The sequence below is a fragment of the Odocoileus virginianus genome, chromosome 5 (genome assembly GCF_023699985.2).
Source record: "Odocoileus virginianus isolate 20LAN1187 ecotype Illinois chromosome 5, Ovbor_1.2, whole genome shotgun sequence".
In the NCBI taxonomy this organism is placed as follows: Eukaryota; Metazoa; Chordata; class Mammalia; order Artiodactyla; family Cervidae; genus Odocoileus; species Odocoileus virginianus.
In genome coordinates this window covers 8,317,201-8,335,395 of record NC_069678.1, presented here as the reverse complement: position 1 = coordinate 8,335,395, position 18,195 = coordinate 8,317,201, and the positions used below count along the sequence as shown (strand labels likewise).

At 41.0% G+C, this 18,195-nt stretch overlaps 1 protein-coding gene across 8 annotated transcripts in view; it reads left to right on the top strand.

Moving 5' to 3' along the window:
* POGZ (pogo transposable element derived with ZNF domain) overlaps positions 1-18,195 on the top strand; it is a 57,457-nt gene that overhangs the window by 6,407 nt on the left and 32,855 nt on the right. For 4 of the 8 annotated variants that reach the window (XM_020874320.2, XM_020874319.2, XM_020874318.2 and 1 more), the window contains exon 1: positions 4,409-4,733. The exons of 1 other annotated variant lie outside the window; for it this stretch is intronic. The gene's annotated coding sequence lies outside the window, so the exon portion shown is untranslated. Of the gene's footprint in view, positions 1-4,407; positions 4,734-18,195 lie in introns of those variants that run through there. 3 more of the 8 variants (XM_020874317.2, XM_020874314.2, XM_020874312.2) reach the window with 1 other exon arrangement.

The following is an 18,195-nucleotide window of genomic DNA, read 5'->3' as shown; positions in this document are numbered from 1 at the left end:
GGGTTACATGACTGAGCATGCATGCTTGAGGGTGGAAGGCGATGGGTTGGTAGCAATAAACTGGTAAAATTTTTTTTTTAAAAAGTGTATCCATAAAGTAATCCAATTCATTTTTCCATGAAGTTTTATCGAATCAGTTTAATTACTCGATTCTCATACCTGCTCACCTCCATGGCAACAACCTAGATGGAACAAGTATAGATTTTCTTCTTGGTATCTCTTAACTAATATTAATTTAATTCTAAATTTAACTAAGTTATTATCTCCCATGAAATCATATAGCAGCTCACAGAGAAGTCTTCATGACTGATGCAGTTACTGCTCATCCATTTCTTGAAAAATATGTTTTGAAGACAGAGACATTCCATTACTTCTTGTTGGAAGAGAATGAGGAATTATGCTTTGAGAAACCCAAAATGAAAACTTCCTCCAGCTATCTGTCACCTCCTGAGAATTTTCTGAGCCCCTAGGAAAGAACTCAGAGCCTGTAAACACAAGGAATTCAAGCAATATTCATAAGTACAATCTACAGCAGCCTCCAAGATCCCCATTTTTTATTTGAAACTGGTCAGATACAGCTCTTCACTTGCCCTTTATTTCACGATGATTTCCCTGTCAAGATAGACATTTCGTGTCTCCTTCTCCTCCTACATGTTGACTTCTTTAGACTTCTAGGCTCAGTGCAATCAGTTGTCAATCTTTTTGAGTTGGGAGATGCTCAGATGGTGAAAAATGCTGCCACTGTTTTCCTAGCTCTTCCAAAATGAGTTGCTCCCTTTGAGCTCTTGGTTTTGACGACCCCGAGTGTGTTCTCTAAGAGCGGGATGCTCATTTTTAAGGAAACCTGGCATTGGTCCCTACGAAGCTGCTTTCTGCTTGGACTGACCTCACCGTCCTCTCCAATCCCCACCCTGACACGTACCGGTCACCCTCACACTGAACCTGAGCAATCAGTGATTGGGTCTGTACACTGACAGAACGACAGCAGAGGGGCACCCAAGGCTCACTACTTCTGAAGACATGTTGAAATCATTTGTGATCTCTGCCTTGACATTCTCCAAGTTACAGGTGTTTCCAATTTTCAACTCGTGGCAGAAACCATAAGCCAAGGAAGCAAATAAGTGTTTCCAAAAACTGTTGAAAAGAAACACCCTCCTGCTACCTAACTGTGAAATGCCCAACTTGGGACTTCCATTAACTTTTGACCTTCTTTCTTAGAAACCCATATGGAGAGGATTCAATTTTCCTAAGTTGGTTACTGAAGACTGGGATAGCTTTTTAGCAGCATCAGGGGCCCAATTTCTTCAAAACAAAAAACTGAGTTGGCTTTCAGACCCATCCCCAATATGTTATAGAGGCCTACGTGAATTCATTCCTAAGGATTTGATCCAAGCTATTTGTTCTGCTGCTTTGGTTTTTCCCGTAATCATCAAGATGGTTCAAATATAGGAGAATGACAAGTATCAATTATATTATTAATATTTCACTCTAGAAATTTGTGTGTTAGCTGATGACACAATGTTCCAAGACTGTCAAAATTAATATGGGTTTTCCCTCTTTAGCTAGGGGAATACATTTCTGGAAATGGAAGTGCTAACTATATAGTTTTTTTCAAGATGCTGCTGCTCTGGTGTTGCAAGTGTTCTTCAAATGCTCTGAGGTTATAGATGCCTCTACCCCTGATTTCTTCCAGCTACCAGTCATTCAACTGTTGATCAATCCCCCTAGGCTGTGGCAGAGCTAGAGTATCTTTTCCAGTGTCAAAGGGCTTACTCCATCCTGTGGCGATCTGTTGATCTTTATCCTTGTTTCCTGAATTCTTTCCTCAAAGGTGTCCCCAGCCCCTGCAAAACTCCCATTTTTAACATTCAGCAGAATATTCTTCCTTTATTTCTTTGTGGCAGGCATCATCACTCACACACATTTTGTTAGCCATTATGGGTCAAAACTGTCTCCCAGGGCACAAACTAAATTACAGAAAAATAGGTCACAAAGAAGTAAACAACATACTCCAGAACTCACTCAACTGAAGCGCAGCTCCACAGTTCCCACCCTGGTCCAGGCCACCATCATCTCTCACCTGCAAATTGCAATAGCTCTCTAACCTTGCCCCTACCAGTTATTCTCTCCAAGTGGCCAGAGTAGTCCTTTAAAAACGTTAGTCAGGCCATGTCACTCCTTGGCTCAAAATCCTCCCATGACTTCACTTTCACTAAGAATAAAACCTGAACTTGACTTCACCTTCTTAGGTCTGTGTTCAAATGTCACCTTAATGACAAGCCTTCTGCAGCCACCCCTACTGCTGTACCACACCCCCAGTTCCTTGTCCTTCCCTTTTCCTCACCCCTAGCACTTACACTTATATATTCATTTATTTGTGTGGTAGATTGTATTCTTCAAGATGACCACAACAAGATTTCGCACTCCACACACTTTTCTTACAATGTGATGTTTCTGCTACTTCCTTTGAGAGATGTTTCCCATCCCTCTTGAACCAAGGTGGGTCTGTAACTGTGGTGGAACTGATGCTAGCCTCAGTGACCTCTGAGGCTAGGTCACAAAAACCCATACAACTTCTGCCTGGTCCTTTTGGGACCCTCAATCTTGGAACTCAGCCATTATGATATGAGGAGGCCTAGGCCACATGGAGAGGCCAACTGTTGACTGTTCTGACCAACAGCCCTAGATGCAGTCCAAGCCAACAGTCATCATCAACTTCTAAACCTCTAAGGAAGCTTTTGAGATGACTTCAGCCTCACCCACTGCATGAGACTCCAAGTGAGAACTTTTAAGCTTAGTCTAATGACCTCCCAAAACTGTGAGGGATAAGAGTAAAACTGTTGTGCTAAGCCACTAAGTTTTGCAACCATTTGTTATTCTACAATAGATATTGGAACAATTTACATGTATATTGTATGTCTCTCCTCACTAAAGTTTCATGAATTCAAGGATTTTGTTTTCTTTGTTATTGCATTCCCAGCACCTAGAACAGTGCCTGGCATATAGCAAGTACTCAAGAAATATTTGCTGAATAAATGAATGGATGCATAGATGCATTTTCAGTAAGGTACTCTAATGGTTATTGATCAGTGGGAGATGGTACAATCTGCTGGGTTAGACCTCATTGGCATAGATCATAAGTTGGCCCTTAAGAGCATGGCAAAATATATTTCAGCAAGAATATTTCAGAGGCAAATGACATTATAATGAATTATAATAATTTGGGGGAGAAAACATAAAATAGGATTAGAGCTTCATGCAGAATGTCTTTTGATGATTCATTCCATAACCCCACCATGGGCCTTTCCAGATCAGGTCTGGAAAAGCTTCAGAAGTATTTTCAGAAGTGATTCTTACAATTCAAAGAATAAAATTCTTCCTATGAATGACTAGTTGAAATCACTCACGTTTCTGGTTTGAAATGGGAAGATGAAAATGGGTGGTGGTGCATGTATGTGCACAGGTGCACAAGCTGGGATGCTTCCTCCCACTGCCTATTTTCATAGTCTGGTGGTTTGGAGTGTGTACAAGAGAAGGAATAAATATGGTTCTGCATCCACCTAGTCTTGCACCAAGTACTTTGATTTAGCATTTGGTTTGGAACAAATAGTTGTGTATTGCTTAAAGAGCAATAATATCCTCAAATATCCAAAGAAAATACTAAAATTGTATCACCTCAGGAGGTAATAAAGGAAAAAAATTTCTTAAGTTACTTGGGAAAGAGGTTAGTTTTTGTTTGAGGAAGAATAACAGGAGGATAATCTTGAATGGACCAAACAGTTTCTTTGGGCCAATCCACCTCAGCCTTGATTGGAGCAAAAAGCTATTGGGGAGTCTACAGTTTCTTTGAAGATCTACGACGAGTCTATTCATCTCAAAGCAGTTTCCATACATGAATCACCTTGATAAGCAATCACGTGTGGCTTCCAGAATCTAGAAAGGTTTAGGGTAAAAATAGCTTTTAAAAGCTCTTCACTTAATGCTACTTGACTGAAATGTCTCTTGAGGTACAGTGAGTGCCATTTTGATGCCTTTGTTCCAATGACAGTCGTTGGTGCCATTGGGCCTCACCATCTGGCCTATAGCATGATGTTGTCCTCTTGATTAGGTAGAAGCCTTGGGTGGAAAGTGTGGAGATTCTCAAAATTTTCCCAGGAAGTCCAGGGAAGTATTTTCTTTGGAAACCCCATCGTTCTCACCAAAATTTAGAGATTGCCTCTAAAGCTAATTATTTTCCATTTCATTTTTTAAATTATTTATTTATTTGCAGGCCCAGACAAACTTGACTAGAAAAGAAGCCCGGGCAGGAGTTAGGATGAGTCCATGACGTGCCACGCACTCCAACCAATTGAAAAACCACGAAAGGGGGAGGGCGGAAGTGACGAGCCGTATCCCTCCGCGGAGCGAGAGGGTCGGTGGGGGGAGTCGGCGTCTCTCTCCCCCGCGCCAGCTCCCGTACACGGAGCCGCATTCCTTGGCCCCCCCGCCCCCCTCCCTCGGGGCCCCCCCGCCCCCTCGGGAAAAAAATCCACCCCAAATCACTCGAACCCGAGGGAGGTTTCCTTTCACCCTCGCGGAGACGAGATTTCAACGGTTCCCTCTTCTCCGTCTCCCCCCCAAGCCCCCGTCCCCTCCCCTGCTCCCACCCCCTTCTCCCGGCGCCGGGTGCAAGGTCCCTTTAAGGCGACGGCGCCTTCCTCGGGTCAGACTACCGGCGGCGACGACCACGGGAGGTGAGTGAGCGAGCGAGCCTTCCCTCTCCCCACCCCCTTCTCCCGGGGGTTCCGTTATCTTTTTGCTCGGCGAGACGTTCCGAGGCGAGACAATGAGAGGGGGATGGGGCGGGAACGCGAGGAGTGGGGGCGGGGGCCCGGTGGCGCGCGCCCCCGCCCCCCTCGAGTGGCGGCGCGGTCCGCGGCGGCAGCCGGCGTGGGGTGCGGCGCGCGGGCGCGTGTATGAGTGCGTGCGCCCCGGGAGCCGCGGGAGCCGCGCGGCGGGCCGGCCCGGGGAGGCCCCTGTCTGCCTGCCGGCCGCCCCCGCCCCCCGGCGCCCGCCGCGGCGCGCGCGCGCACTCGCGCCCCACGGTCCCGCACACACCCGACGTCCACACGCACACCCGGCGCGAGGCGTCTCGGAGGAGTGGGCGGGCGCGGGTGCGGGCGGCGGCCCGCTGGGGAAGGGGCGGAGGCGCGGGCGGTGGCGAGACGGCGAGGCGCGGCGGGAGGGGCGGGCGAGGGGGCGAGGCCGCGCCGGGGAGGCCGGCGGGCCGACGTCCCCCGGGGATGGGGGTGGTGCTCGGCCCTCCCCCGCCACCCCCGCCGGGGAACTAGTGGGGCGCTCTTTTTGAGCGCGGGGAGGAAAATGAGTGATTGCCTAGCCGCTCCCTTGTGTTATGTAATCCCGCCTATAGTACATCCGAAGCCTTAGTGCGCTGCAGTTAGTTTACAAAGTCTCCTCCCCTGGCTCTAAAATTTCTTCGGGATGGCGCCGTGATTTATAAAATGGGATGGGGCGGAAAAAGCTTATTTTCGTATCGTTATATCCTGCCGCGGTGGGCGCCATGTTTATCCCAGGGACTATTTTCTCTAGATTCTTAGCACCTTCTGAAAAGGAGGGATATCGTTGATCCACCTGCTTCTTCTGCTTTCGCAAGTTGTCCTGCTTTCTCGTCAGACGCGGGATTCCTTCAAACTGTTAATAATACAGGACGTTTCTCTGCTTGTCTAGGGTATTTTCGGCTCAGAGAAAGGTAGAGCTGGAAAGAGTCTTGTAAGACATTTAGTCCAAACTTATTTTTCGAGATGGAAACTGATACAGGTGTCCTATCTCGGAATAGCCGTCATTCTATTGCAGACTGTGGCCCAGCCCTGTACACTCCTTTAGACACCTCCCACCTCCGCGCAAAACCCCAGAGACGTGCAATTTTACTTTCAAAGGAATTTTTCCATCTAGATGAAGGGAAACGGCGGGGGCGGAGGGCTGCTGCTTGGCAAACGACGTTGAATTTTGAGACCCGTTGCCTTTGGCTCTGGAATTTGGATCCTGAGTTTGAACTACTTAGCACAATCGGTCTTAACTTCAGGATGCATAAAAAGTACCTTGCAGGTCGCTAAAAGTGTTGTTTGCGGGATACTTCAGCTACAAGCATATTTGGATGGGATGCTGAGGGGGGTATATCGTCTGTACTTTTTTAATCTGCAGTCCTTCAGCTGAAACTGATTAAGGTGACCACCGTATTAACAGTTATGGTTCTAGTATAAAGGTGCCCAAACTATCATCTTCGAACAATTAAGTGGCGGTCTATGCCCTTGATTTCCTCCCCTTTCTATATTACGGTTATAGCGTACCAGCTATGCTGAAGTATCTCAAGCTAAAGGAACTAACAGAATAGAGTCTCTTGGGATGAACATGATTTTGTGTCCACCCCACCTTGTACCAGTGGTAAATCTGGAAAAGCAGTTCCCAAAATGTGGCCTACTAATTCCTGGGGTTCCCCTCAGGCCCTCTCAGGAGAGCTATGAGGTGGTAACTGTTTTCAAAATAATACTGAGACCCTGGTTAGCTTTTTCACTGGCATTGCACCGATGGTCCAAAGGCAACACTATTGTGGGAAACAATTACCACGCTTACTTGAGAATGTCTTTGATGAAGCAGTAAGGATAATCACTAAATTTCACTTTAGTACACGTATTTTTAATTTGTAAGAATCCGTGACCAAATGGGAAGTGTGCATAAACCACTGATACTGCCTGCTGAGGTAAATCTTTGTCATAAGGAAAGGTACTTGTGAGATTTAGCTGCGAGTTGCTTGTTTCCTGCACCAGCATTTTTACTTGGAAAGAACGACTGACAAACTAATTTTTCACACTTGAGCGTTTGCCAATGGTTTCTTGAAAGCAAATGAAGTGAGCTTGTCACTTCAAGGAAAACAATTGACCGTATTTGTTCTCAGTGATAAAAATTTGAGAGCGAAAATTAGAATTTTTAAAAATTTGGTATCTCAAGTTTAACAACTTCTGGTGCTTAAAAGACTTGCCTTGCAAGTCAGTGTTGATGACTGATTTTTTAAAATATATTTTATGGTGAAATGTCTCAGCATGTGAAAGATAGGCATAATTCAGTAAATCTGTATTTTCAAATGACTTTTGCATAACTCAAGTCACCGTGAGTAATCTTCAAAATTCACGATACACTGATGGAATTTAACATAACTTTCATCAGTAGGGTTTCAGATTCCAATATGCAACTATTGTTTAAGAAACGTTTGTCTAGTTTTAGTACTGTCTCAATACACACATCTATCTGAAAAGGTTTTTAGAATGTGTTTCCCTTTTTCTGTCTGTGTGACAGCAGATCTTCATTATATACATAACCAAAACAACATAGAAGAGCAGACTGAATGGAGAAGCAGGTTTGAGAATCAAACTGCCTTCTATTAACCTAGACATGAAAGATTTCCGAAAATGTAAAACAACATCATTTCACTGTTTTGGGGGGAAAAAAATCATTTTTAGTTGAAAATTTGTTATATATTTTAATTATATCATCATGTAATGGGTTTGTTGGTTTTTAGTGTACTGATATTTAAACTTTTTACTTTTTAATTTCTAAAGTAAAGATCAAAAGATCTTTTCCACAGTAATAAAAGCTCTTTGAGATCTTTAATAATTTTAAGAAAGTAAAGGGGTTCTGAGACCAGAAACTGGGTCTGTCCTATCCTTCTGCTCCTGAGGTCATCCAAATCTGTCTCCCATTTAGAAACTTCTGGAGAACTCAGAAATGTTAGTTGGAGTTAATAGTGGAAGAGGCAGTGAATTGGGAGAGAATTGCACAGCAAAAAAAGCTTAGTAAATATCCCAGATCAGCTGTAACCTTGGGCAAGTTGCTTAAACTCTCTAAACCTCATTTGACCTGATCTATAAGTGTATTACTTAGGACATAGTTAGGAAAATTCATTGTGGTAATGAATGTAAAGCACGTAATAATGCCTGGTATTATATGACAGCAAAATAAAATATATTCCAAATGATGTTTCGTCTTTTTTCTCCATATATGTCTTTTTGTTGTAAGTGGAGATTTTTGATTTAAATTGCAAATCCTAGAGCTGGTGGTGTCTTTGTCATAGTATCAGTATGATAAGACTTTGATAGATTCTTTGGCAGTGTGGTTTGTGTTAATAAACCATATCCACAAAAACATTTTTACATGTAACTTGGGAGGAGAGGAGAAAGAAATAACATTTTGCTAGCTTTGGCAGAGTTAAATGAAATTGAGTAGAAATGGAATTTAGACAAACATGTCAATGAAGAACTTCTCTTGGGAGAGAAACTGAATATTGAACGCTTTAAAAATAGGAAACTCAACTGCTCACTTCAGTTGTTCAGTAAAGAGCTTATAATGAATATATACGGATTCTCCTGGATAGGAAGTTTGCTGCAAGGTAAGTGGGAAGTATTTTATGTTTAGGAATATTAGACAGATTATTAAGAGTATTTAAGAACCCATTGTGAAAGTTATATGTGAGGTTCTACAATAGTTCCTGTGAAGGATAGACTGGGTAAATAAAAGCTTCTTACTACAAGTTCAACAATAATTTGTTTCATAGCCATACTAAGTATTCAGCCCTATAGATTTTCTGGAATTAGTCCCTTTTAAAGGAAAAAATTGAGGTGACTAGCCTCAACTTAGGTGACTAGCCCCTAAGTTGTGTCCAGATTCTTTGCAACCCTATAGACTGCAGCATGCCAGACTCCCCTGTCCTTCACTGTCTTGTGGAGTTTGCTCAAATTCATGTCCATTAAGTCAGTGATGCTGTCTAACCACCTCATCCTCTGCTGCTCCCCCGCTTCTCCTTATGCCTTCAACTTGAATACAAATGCAAATTGTTTTGAGGATTATTATTGTTTATTTCTCACCCAGGAGCAAGAGAGTAGTAGTCTAATTAAATTTTTTGTTTTTAAAACATTTTTTTCTGTTCCACATGTTCTTTTTATCTCGATTTATGGGTGGGTGTGCACTAGCAGTGGAGAAGGCAGTGGCACCCCACTCCAGTGCTCTGCCTGGAGACTCCCGTGGACGGGGGAGCCTGGTGGGCTGCGGTCCGCGGGGCCACTCAGGGTCAGACACGCTGAGCGACCTCACTTTCCCTCGTCACCTTCACGCACTGGAGAAGGAAACGGCAGCCCGCTCCAGTGTTCCTGCCTGGAGACCCCCAGGGACGGGGGAGCCTGGTGGGCTGCCGTCTGTGGGGTCGCACAGAGTCGGACACGACTGACGCGACTTAGCAGCAGCAGCAGCAGCAGCAGGCACTAGCAGTCAGTTGAAAATGTTAGGTACTGAATTCTTCATTCATGAACTTACTTTAGCACTATAAAAGAATTAGACAAAGGAATCCAGAACTTCAAAAACCAAATCTGGAGAATTTTGGTAGAAAACAGATGTTTTCTTAATCTTATTTGAGATGAAGATAGGTAAACCTTTCTGCCCACTAAATACCTCAGAAGTAGACAGTTGTAACTGAGGGATTCTTTTTGCTGCTTTTAAATAAGATTGCGTAGTCTCTTTGTATCTTGCTTTTCAGTTGCATAGGTTTTTACTCATTAGCTGATTTTATAGGACCATATTTGCTGGCATTTAAGGTAACAGTTCAGTCCTCCCAGAAAGGTACGTATCTGGTACACCCATATTATGGTGGAAAGATGAATGCCAAAGACTTAAAATCACTAGTAGTCCTGTGTAAGTTGCAGTGTTGACTAAAATGTACTGAGTACACGGAAGTCATGTTACCAGTGAGGTTACTGCCACAGAACTGAGAAACCAAATAGTTACCAAGATGTCAGGTGATCAAGATGTCTTGATTAGTGGAAGATGGCAGTGCTCATCTCATCTTGCAGTACCTCCTTGGTAATCTGTATACCCCAACTTAGTTTTATTTTTTCTAGTATTATTTAATTATTGTGCAATATATTAAGAATTGTGTATATATAATCTATGTGAAAATTACTCCTAGAAATGAAAACAAGTTAACAGAAAATTCAACCCACAAGGCTACCGGTTTGATTTAATAGCAAAAAGGAAATGGCCGAATGTAGAGGTATAAAACATCACGACCAAAAGATCATTTGGTATTTTTACCCCTAACTGTTTTTTTCTTTTTCTTTTACTTTAAATTTCAGCTTTATTGAGGTGTAACTGACATAAAATTGTAGGATATTAAAGTGTGCATCGTGGTAATTTCATACATAAATATTGTGAAACTATTCCCCCATTCAGTTAACGCACCCATCACCTCATATATTTAGGTTGTGTATATGTGAACATTTAAGTTCTACTCTTTTAGTGAATCTCAATTATACAGTGTTATCAACTGTAGCCACCATATTTTGCATTAGATTCTCAGACCTTATTCAAGAAAATTTCATGCATGTAAAGAAAAGGTGAAAGAATACAAGGAGAATCTACAATGAACCCACCACCTAGACTCAAATGCATTATTTTTAACATGCTGGCATATTTGATGTCTATAAGAAAACACCAAAACATGTATTTGCTGAACCACCTGAAAGTCATGATACTTCCACTGACCCATTTGCTAAGAATAAATACATTCTCCTACGTAACTAATACTGCTATCCTTTCTAAGAAAAGTAAAATTTTCAAATATAATCTTATATCTAGTCTATTTTTAAATGTTCTAGTTGTCCCCAATATGTCATCTGTACCTTTTTTATGAACCAGAATCCAGTGAAGTTTCACATGTTGCATTTTGTTATATCTCTCTGTCTTCTCTGTGTGTGTGCATGTGTGTAACTGGGTGTGTGCTTGACATTTTTAGTGTGTTTTATAAAGTATTCTGTATTCTGCATTTGTCTGATTATTTTGTTTTAAAATGTCCCACTTTCTGGATTTATCTCATTATTTCCCTGTGGTACTACTTATTCTTCTATCGCTATACTTCCTAAAAACTGGAAGTTAAATTTAAGTGCTAGATTTGATTCAGGTTACTTGTTATTGTCAATAGCTTTTTTTTGGTTGTTGTTCTAACAAAAGAACAGCTGATGACAAGTAGAGTTTGGATTATTGGCTCACATTTTTCTATTTAAACTTGTTATTGTCATAACCTTTGGCTTTGAGATATAGAGCTACTTCTGTAATTTTAAGTTCAAGCACAGTAAGACTTGGAGAAAGACCATAGTAATAAGTTTGCATCTTGTCATTTTGGTTCGCCACCCTCTGAGAAAATGATCTGAAAGTTGAAGAGACAAGAAGAATTGATATATTTAGCAAAAGCAACCCATAGAAGAATAGAATAGTAAAGAGGTCAAAACCAGAAATTTTCAAAATGGAGATTTGGGGACTTTGGAAAATTATTTTCACAAGGATTATTTACCACAGTTAATACTGATAATGGGGATTACTGATAGTAACCATAAATTTAGAGAACTAACACCATAGTGCTGTGCTGAAGTTTTCTAAGGAGAGATTATCTACTTAGGCGGGAACAAGCTCTTTCATGGGTAGATCATTATAGGGTGAAACAAAACTAAATGTATATGAGCTTTATAAAAATGTTTTTACTTAAAAAAATGTTTTATTGTGTAAGATGCAACCATTTGAACAATTCATGGGAATCTGTGCTCATCTTTTCTGTTGCAGAGAGGATAAATGATTTTAAAAAGAAATGAGAAAATTAACATAAAGTAAATCAACTTGGGCTTCCCTTGTGGCTCAGCTAGTAAAGAATCCTCTGGGATTCTTTGAAGAAGAATTGCTGGGAAAGATTGAAGGTGGGAGGAGAAGGGGACAACAGAGCATGAGATGGGTGGATGGCATCACCGACTCAATGGACATGAGTTCGAGTAAGCTCCAGGAGTTGGTAATGGACAGGGAAGCCTGGTACGCTGAAGTCCATGGAGTCGCAAAGAGTTGGACACGACTAAGTGACTGAACTGAATACAACTATACTTGAATTTAAAAGAAAAATGAGAATTCTTTATGCATAGAATGTGAGATGGGTTTTTTTTTTTTTTTTTTTTTAATTTCTGCTTCAGAATGTGGATTCAATTTGATCTGGGCTTCTCAGTCTTGGCACTGTTAACATTTTGGGCCTGGTAAATCCCTGGCTATCCCATGCGTTGCAGGATGTTTAATAGCACCCCTGGCCACTTGTCTCTAGATAGATTCCAGTAGCACCCTTCCCCATCCCCACCCCTAGTATGAGTACCAAAAGTGTCTCCAGACATTGCCCCATGTCTTGTGGGGACAGGTTATCCATGTTTGAATGTTACTGAGTTGGATAAAAGCCACTGGCATATGTAGATTCCTTAATTATCTAGATTTCCTTTTATATAACCTATGTGCAGCTGTTGAACATAGTTACCTTCTATAGATACGCTGCGCAGCTTGGACTGTATTTACTGTATGCTGAAGAGCGCTGGAATATGATTTTTTTTTTTTAGCGCTGTTGGAAATTTTATTGAAGGTAGAAAGCAGCTCTTCGTTTGTAAGTCAAGTGTAGGTCTTTGCTTTATTTCATCCCCCTCCCACCTCCCAATTTGCTTGAAAAAGAACCTGATTAGCTATGTGTTCTGGATAAAGTTTGTGTTAGGAGTACTTAAAAGTTTTGTTCGAAATTCTCTGGAGTGATCTGTTTATATCTTGGCATTCACGAAAAGACAGTCTTTTTAAAAAGTTATGAGAACTATATTCAGTATTTCATAATAACCTGTAAGGGAAAAGAGTCTGAAAAAGAACATATATAGGCATAACGGAATCACTTTGCTGCACACCTGGAACTGACACATCGTAAATCAGGTTTTTTTCAGTTTAATAAATAAGAAAGACATGGTTCCTGCCCACTCAGATATTTCTGGTAGTTAAGGGAAGAATGTTAAATTGAATTATCTTATATGTTAGTTAAATATGAATGTTCCTATTGTTCCAGCGTATCAGCTAAGAGCCCCAAACTTCAAGGGTCATAGGAGCTAAGCAACTCCACATTATAAAGTAAGTTGCAGGGACTTCCCTGGTGGTCCATTAATGAGGATTCTGTGCTCCTAATTCAGAGGGCAGGGTTCAATCTCTAGTCCAGGAGCTAAGATCCCATATACCCTGTAGCATGACTATAAATTAATAAATAACAAGGCCATCTCTGCAGGACTTGTAAATTGGGAAAGTCAGAAGCTCCTCATGCTAGTGTTTGGAAAAGTGGCCAAACATAAGCTTACCGTATGACCCAGAAATTCCTCTCTGGTTACTTATCCAAAAGAATGAAAACATATGCACATACAGAGACTTGTGCCCAAATGTTCATAGCAGATTTATTCATAATAACCTGAAAAATTGAAAACGACTATGTGCCAACATGTGGATGGATAAACAAATGATGGCTTATCCATAAATGAAGTGCTGCTGCTAAGTCGCTTCAGTCGTTTCCGACTGTGCAACCCCATAGATGGCAGCCCACCAGGCTCCCCCATCCCTGGGATTCTCCAGGCAAGAATACTGGAGTGGGTTGCCATTTCCTTCTCCAGTGCATGAAAGTGAAAAGTGAAAGTGAAGTCGCTCAGTCGTGTCCAACTCTTAGCAACCTCATGGACTGCAGCCTACCAGGCTTCTCCGTCCATGGGATTTTCCAGGCAAGAGTACTGGAGTGGGGTGCCGTTGCCTTCTCCAAAATGAAGCACTACTCAGTGATAAAAAATAAACTACTTAAAAATTCAGCAAAACCTAGATGATTGTGTTAAGGTAATGAAGGCAGACTCAAAAAAAAAGTTACTTGCTAAAGGACTTGATTAAAATCTATGTGTTGTGTCATCTTTGATTCTTCTTAAAAATTTTTTTTAACTAGATGTGAATTCTACCAGTAAGGAAAAGGATGTAGGCATCTTATGAAGGGGAAGGGAAAGGTTTGGAAAAGAGTGAAAGTACTGAGAATTAATAAATGTAAGTTTAAAAGATTGAAACATCTCAAGAATCTCAGGAGAAAATAGAATTTAAGGTTCTAAGACAAGGGTTATTTGTAGATGTGGAATTTTTTTCTTTTTTTTGTCAAATGACACAGAAGCAAATTGAAGGGAGTTGACTAAGAGTTGGGGATTAATGTGGAAATAATTTTATGTTTAAAATGAGCAGAAAAGCCCCTAGCATCTAGACTGTGATCTTAGAATATCATTCTGTAACAGAAGGGATCAGGGTTCCTTGGGAAAATGGATGATTGTTGTTACGGGGCAGGAATGTATGAGATGAGCCTGGAGCTTTTTTTTATCCCATAGCCAGAATTTTATCAAACACTACTAAGCACTGTGTCACAAGAACTCAAGGACCCAACTGAGAAGTTCCCAGTGAGCAAAATAGGACACTTTGAATATCAATAAGGTTAACTGCTGTGGATCAAAGCACATCAAACATGATTAAATCTGTAATATGATACAATGATAGTTTAAGAACAAGCTTATTGGTCACTTTGAAGAAATGCTAGTGAAACATTATTATTTTGAAAACTGGTAAATAAAGAGAAGCAAGATGGAAAGAATCAAGACTTCCATTTGAACTGCACCACTGGATAACCAAATAGTAGATATGTTTTTGTTTTTTAAAATCAGAGTGTTTCAGTTAACAAATGAAAAGGAAATGATAGATTTAGAATGACTATATCTAGGCATTGAGCCTAGATGGGAGGGTTCCTGATGGAAGAAAATCCTGCCCTTATGAGTAGTCTTGTGGGGGGGAGAGGGCAATGTTAAACCTGTATCTAATCATGCCTGTAGATCCAGCTTATGAAGATCTAGAAATTAAGAGACCTAAGAAATCTATCAAATAATCATAATATGTAGACCTTATTTGACTCCAAATCAAAGCAAACTTTAAGAAATATGGTGTTTAATGAAGACATGGAACCAACCTAAATGTCTTATCAACAGAGGAATAAATAAGTTGTGGTACATGTGTACAATGGAATACTACTCAGCCATAAAAAGGAGTGAAATAATGCCATTTGCTGCAACATGTATAGACCTAAAGATTATAATAATGAGTGAAGTCAGACAAAGACAAATAGAGAATATCACTTATACCTGGAATCTTAAAAAATGATACAAATGAACTTATTTACAAAGCAGAAACAGGCTCACAGACTTCAAAAACAAGCTTATGAACTTCCTTGGTGACAACAGTGGGTAAGAATCCACCTGCCAGTGCAGGGGAGACCGGTTTGATCCCTGGTTCAAGAAGATTCCACGTCACAGAAAAACTAAACCTGTGCCTCACAGTTACTGAGCCGTTGGGTTCTACGAGCCTGTCTTCCGCAACACGAGAAGCCACCACAATGAGAAGCCGGCACACCTAAACCAAGAGTAGCCCCACTGTCCACAACTGGCAAAGTGAGCATGCCGCAGTGAGGACGCAGAGCAACCAAATAAATAATTTAAAGGAAAAAGCAAATGCATGGTTACCAAAGGGGAAAGGTGGGGGGAGGGATAAATTAGGAGTTTGGGATTAACATATACACATTACTATGTATAAAATGTGTATGAAATAGATAATCAACAAGGACCTGCTGTATAGCACAGCAGACTGTCCTCAGTATTCCGTAATAACTGATACGGGAAAAGAATCGGAAAAAGAATGGATATATGAACATGTATAACTGAATCCTTTTGTTGTACATCTGAAATTAATACAACATTGTAAATCATACTTCAATAACTGTATTTGAGCGGCTTCCCCAGTGGTCCAGTGGTTAAGAATCTGCCTGCCAGTTCAGGGATGTTCGATCCCTGATCCAGGATGATCCCACATGCCAAAGAGCAACTAAACCCATGTAACACAACTACTGAGCCCGCTCACCTTGGGTCTGTGCTCTAGGACAAGAGAAGCCACTGCAATGAGAAGCACGCACACTGCAGCCAAGAGGAGCCCCTGTTTGCCTCTAGAGAAAGCCCACATACAGCAGTGAAGACCCAGTGCAGCCAAAAATAAATAAAGCTTTAAAAAAAACGACGGTATTTGAGAGAATTTGAGGTTTCAGTGTTGCCTGTATATTTGATATTGAGACTATAAATCTTTTAGGCATGTTAATGGTACTATGACTTGTTTATTTAATTAATTTTTAACTTGGCTGGGTGTCTTGCAGGATCTTAGTTCCCCAGCCAAGGATCAGATCCTGCCCTGGCAGTGAAGGCGCCAGGTCCTAATCACTGGACTGCCAACGAATTCTCTGTGATTTTTTTTATTCTACTTTTGGATACATGATTCTTTTCAAGACCTTATCTTTTAGAGATACATAATATATTTCAGGTGGCGCAGTGGTAAAGAATCCATATGCCAATGCTGGAGACGCAGGCTCAATCGTTGGGTCAGGAAGAACCCCTTGGGTAGGAAATGGCAACCCATTCCAGTATTCTTGCTTGGAAAATTCCATGGACAGAGGATGGCTACAGTCACAAAGAGTTGGACATGATTGAGCGTATACAACACACAAAATATTTAGGAATGTGATATTAGGAATTAATTTCAAAATAATATGAAGGAAAGAGGGCGTAAATGAAATAAGATTGGTTGATACTTTAAAAAATTATTTTTTTACTGTGCTGGGTATTCTTTGCTGTGCACAGGCTTTCTCCAGTTGCAGCAAGCAAGGGCTACTCCCTAGTTGCGGTGTGCAGACTTCTCATTGTGGTGGCTTGTTTTGTTGTGGAGCGTGGGAGCAGTCAGTTAGGGCTCATGGGCTTAGTTGCTTCTGGGCGTGCAGGATCTTCCTGGGTCAGGAATTGAACCAGTGACCCCAGCATAGCAAGGTGGCTTCTTAACCACTGGACCATCAGGAAAGCCTGGTTGATCATTGTTAAAGCTGGGTTATGGGTGGTTGGGTGTGTGCGTGCACTTGCGCGCGCGTGCCCCAATCAAAGATCGAACCTGGGCCCCCTGTAGTTGAAGCAGAGTCCTCACAGGTGGACTGCCAGGGAGCTCCCTACTCTTGTGTATAATCAAAGTTTATACCTTCTTTTAAGAACAGCAGGAAAGGAACCCTGGATACTGACTCAGAGTTGCAGTCTCATGGGGGTTTGCCCCTTTACTGCAGTGTGATTCTCAAATTCGATGCCTGTCCAGGTTTTCCTCTTGATGAGCATGGTGTTCCCTACCTGCTGGCCTTGAATTTCCAAAATTCACATTTTTACCTGGCACTTTTTCAGGAGAAATGAAAAGGTTTCAACTTGAACATAACTTTGTTTTTTAGTGTGAAATATACGCCAAGCCTATGAGTACACTTATCCTTTATAGCAAAATAATAGAGAGGGAAAATTTATAGATTTTTTTTTTTTTTTCTCCTTGTGAGAAATAAAGCTGAAGGTTTAGTGTGGAGAGAAGTTAAATACAAGTAGACTGTTTGGAAAGATTTATACATTTTAGTACTACATATATAGTAATTCTTGTCGTCTTTGTCCAAAAATAGTTGAAAGGTAACTAATTATATGCCATAGATCACTTGACTGTATTCTCATGGATCAGAGAATGATTGTGTTTCTTGAGCATCTTGGTGGAGATATTAAATATAGCACTTCATTGTATTAATGAGAATTCCTTTTTGATAGCTGGAAAACTACAAAAGGATACTAAATTTTCATTTTTCATTTTTAAAGTTTACAAGGAATTTACTTCAGGTTGATACCTATTTTGGCATGGCCCATCTCTTCAGCAGAGTTAATTTTTTGACCCTGAGCTATAGATGAAATGAATGAAAGGAATGATCCCATTCTCAGATACAGAGTCTAGATCAGAATTGAGAACTGTTTGAAAAATTTGGTTTCAGTGTCTTTTCTGAGATGTTTTGGGTGTAAGTCATAAAACATGTTCAGTCAGCAGATTTATTACTTTTCTGAGTTGATACGCCTTGTTGGTTAACTCCATCTTTCACATAGTAAAAATCTTGAAAAATATATTCTGAGTTGAATTTTCTATCTTGAACCCTTTAATTTACATTGGTTGTCTTGGCAGAGCATATACCCTTGGGAGTTATTTTTTCTCACTTGGTAAAAAGTAATTAGGACATAAATGTCCTTCTTGCCATCTTTTCACAGCTGCCTTTTCCACTCTTTGTTTCTTAGAATACCTTCTTCATGGTGGAAATAACATAATTTGACTGTGAGGTGGAGGAAACTTTTGTTATTTTTATTAATCTTCATTGTTTGACAAAAC